Raw genomic sequence first — 4,305 nt, forward strand, 5'->3', positions numbered from 1 at the left:
CTTCTGCATCACGCAGAAAAAGCACAAGTCAACGCAGTTTATACTGATATAAAAGCTGCATTCGACCGGATCGATCATCGTATCCTACTACGGAAATTGTATCGTTTGGGAGCATCAGAGCAGCTATTGGCTTGACTTAAATCATATTTACGCGATAGAGTCTTGCAAGTCAAGTTAAAATCTACTGTTCCATCTGTGTTTACAAATAAGTCTAGTGTTCCTCAAGGAAGCAATATGGAGCCCTTGCTGTTTATATTGTTTTTAAATGATGTAGTTATGCTACTAGAAGCCGGATGCGCACTTATCTACGCTGACGATCTTAAATTGTTTCTTACCGTGCGCTCCATCGATGATTGTCGTCGGCTCCAAAGATTGTTAGATGCCTTTGTGAATTGGTGTAAGATTAACTACTTGATAGTGAGCACAGCAAAATGTCAGGTAATAACGTTCCATCGCACTCAAAACCCTATCATCTTTGACTACAATATAAACGGAAATACCTTCCGGAGGGCAGAGCAAGCTAGCGACCTCGGCATCTTACTCGACTCCAAACTTATGTTTAACGCTCACCGTTCTGCTATTATTTTCAAAGCATCCCGTCAGCTAGAATTTATCATATATTTTTTTGAAACGATGGTTCTACAATTGATGAAGGGACGGTAGGGGAAAGAAATGAAAATTTTTTGGTGAAGGAGGGGGAAGAGCGGAAAAGGAAGGGGGGGGGGTATTGGTAGCTATGCTTGACAAGTAGTCATTTTGACTCCTACCTTTTGTCCAATGCTGGAAAGTGCATGAGTCGAACCAAGCTGTAATCTGAGATTATAACCGGATTCGAACCCACAACACCCTCCAGGGCATGTGGTTCGCTGGTACTTGTACCTTTGAACCATAGAGGCGCTGGACAAAAGGAGACCGCAAAATCCACTTCTCAAGGATAGCTACGCGTAGCTATCCTTGAGAAGTGGATTTTGCGGTCTCCTTTTGTCCAGCGCCTCTATGGTTCAAAGGTACAAGTACCAGCGAACCACATGCCCTGGAGGGTGTTGTGGGTTCGAATCCGGTTATAATCTCAGATTACAGCTTGGTTCGACTCATGCACTTTCCAGCATTGGACAAAAGGTAGGAGTCAAAATGACTACTTGTCAAGCATAGCTACCAATACCCCCCCCCCTTCCTTTTCCGCTCTTCCCCCTCCTTCACCAAAAAATTTTCATTTCTTTCCCCTACCGTCCCTTCATCAATTGTAGAACCATCGTTTCAAAAAAATATTAAATATATGTATGACCTCATTCCAAGGTCAAGACTAAAATCTTGAGATTAGTCTATTACATAGGAACGGGGCCTTCCCTCGAAAACCCGCGCCGAGAAACGCGGCTAACATACGCTGACGGACGAACAGCGTCACGTGCAGTACCTTGCAAGTCGTAAGGACCGGCACAGTGCCGTCGTCCTGAAAGTAAATAGTAGTTAGATTAAAACTTCTCGCTCGGTGGTAATCTGCAATTGATGCAGGAAGCGGCACAATATGTGTCGATAACACAACCAACACGCGTAGCTATCCTTGAGAAGTGGATTTTGCGGTCTCCTTTTGTCCAGCGCCTCTATGGTTCAAAGGTACAAGTACCAGCGAACCACATGCCCTGGAGGGTGTTGTGGGTTCGAATCCGGTTATAATCTCAGATTACAGCTTGGTTCGACTCATGCACTTTCCAGCATTGGACAAAAGGTAGGAGTCAAAATGACTACTTGTCAAGCATAGCTACCAATACCCCCCCCCTTCCTTTTCCGCTCTTCCCCCTCCTTCACCAAAAAAATTTTCATTTCTTTCCCCTACCGTCCCTTCATCAATTGTAGAACCATCGTTTCAAAAAAATATTAAATATATGTATGACCTCATTCCAAGATCAAGACTAAAATCTTGAGATTAGTCTAGAATTTATCTCCAAAATCGGAAGAGATTTTAAGGACCCTCTTTTGAAATCTTGAAATTTTTTTTTATTTTTATTAACGACCCTTTAAAGCTTGAAATCTTTATACTGTGCATGAGTCCGCCCTTTTCTTGAAAACGCCTGCGCGATTTGGTAACCACATCAGCTCACCTGGATTCTAAGAATCGAACGCATCCACAGACGATTTATCCGTATTGCCCTCAGAGATTCGCCTTGGAGGGACCCAGAGAATCTTCCTCCTTATCGTGAACGTTGTCTTCTGCACGGTTTGGATACACTGGAACGGCGCAGAAAAGTTCAGCAGGCAACGTTTGTAGCAAAAATTTTGAACAACGACATTGGTTCGCCGACGCTGCTTTCAAAAGTGAATTTCCGAGCATCTCAAAGATCTCTGCGAACTACGGCTTTATTGCACACGGAATTCCACCGAACCACGTTTGGGTACCATGAACCAGTGACGTCATGCATCCGGATGTTCACTCGGGTTGAAGAACTGTATGAATTTGGAGAGCCTACTCGAATTTTTATTCAAAAATTGTCAAGAACTGGCAGGTGTTAGCTGGTTCAAATGTATATTCACTAATCTATACCTATAAAGAAGGATTTCTGTCTGTCTGTCTGTCCGTATGTTCCTTATAGAATCGAAAACTACTGAACCAATCGGCATGAAAATATACATGTAGTGGTTTTCTGGGGCCAGGAAAGGTTTTAGTGATGGTTAGAAACCCCTCCCCCCACTAAGGGGGGGGGGGGGGGGGGGGCTCCCATACAAATGAAACACAAATTTCCTCATAACTCGACAACTAATCAAACAAATAGAACAAAATTTGGCATGTGGGTGTTTTCGGTGACAAGAATTTATTCTATGGTAAATTGAGACCCCTCCCCTCTTTATAAGGGGAATTATAACTCCTCTCCTCTTTAAAAGGGGGGGGGCTTCATACAAATTTCCTCATAACTCGAGAACTAATCAAGCAAATGGAACCAAATTTGGCATGTGAAGGTTTTCGAGGGCAAGAATATTTTCTATAGTAAATTAGGACCCCTCCCCACTTTAAGAGGGGGGGCTCCTGTACCAAAGAAACACAATTTTCCTCATAACTCGAGAAGTAATTAAGCAAATGGAACCAAATTTGGCATGTGGGTGTTTTTGGAGACAAACATTTTTTCTATGATGAATTGGGACCCCTCCCCGTTTTAGGAGGGGGGGATCCTATACACATGAAATACAAATTTCCTCATAACGGAAGAACTAATCAGGCAAATGGAACAAAATTTGGCATGTGAAAGTTTTCGAGGGCAAGAATATTTTCTATGGTAAATAAGGACCCCTCCCCACTTTAAGAGGGGGGCTCCTATACAAACGAAATACAAATTTCCTCATAACTCGAGAACTAATCAAGCAAATGGAACAAAATTTGGCACGTGGGTGTTTTTGGAGACAACATTTTTTTCTATGATGAATTGGGACCCCTCCCCACTTTAGGAAGGGGGGCTCCTATACAAATGAAATGCAAATTTCCTCATAACTCGAGAATTAATCAAGCAAATGGAACCAAAATATGCATGTGAAAGTTTTCGAGGGCAAGAATATTTTCTATGGTGAATTAGGACCCCTCCCAACCTTAAGAGGGGGGGCTCCTATACAAATGAAATACAAATTTCCTCATAATTCGAGAACTAATCAAGCAAATGGAACCAAATTTATCATGTTTGTGTTTTTGTAGGCAAGAATATTTTCTATGGTATATTTTCTATGGATTTCCCCACTTTAAGAGGGGGGGGGGGGGCTCCTATACAAATGAAAAACAAATTTCCTCATAACTCGAGAACTAATCAAGCAAATGGAACCAAATTTGACATGTGGGAGATTTTGGAGTCTTGAATTTATTTTACGATAGTTAGAGACCTCTCTCCCCTGTGGTAGGGGGATATGGACTCTCATACAAATAAAACAAAAATTTTTGCGAAACTCAAAAACTAATTGAACTCGAGAAATTCGAGACTCTTCCATAAAACATTAGTCAATACAAGGCCACAAAAACTATCTATAGTAACACTAGATCATTCAGGACGAGACGGTCGCGAGTGTTGCCGGTGACCCGCCGTCGGAAGCGCCGCCCACTGGGGGGCTCGCAAATCTCGAGATTGTGACAAAGATCATCCGAGATTCATGCTTTATGTACAACACAGGTTAATTTGTGGCAATACGAAGTTTGTCGGGTCAGCTAGTTATCTATAAGATAAATCGACTACCTCAAACCTTTGTAGGGGAATCCATCATCATCATCTAATAAAAAAAGAACTGATGCTTTGTAAGAGTTTGTGTGACCTTCATTAAGACATTGTCAGATCA

This window comes from Sabethes cyaneus, chromosome 3, assembly GCF_943734655.1.
Source record: "Sabethes cyaneus chromosome 3, idSabCyanKW18_F2, whole genome shotgun sequence".
NCBI classification, from domain to species: Eukaryota; Metazoa; Arthropoda; class Insecta; order Diptera; family Culicidae; genus Sabethes; species Sabethes cyaneus.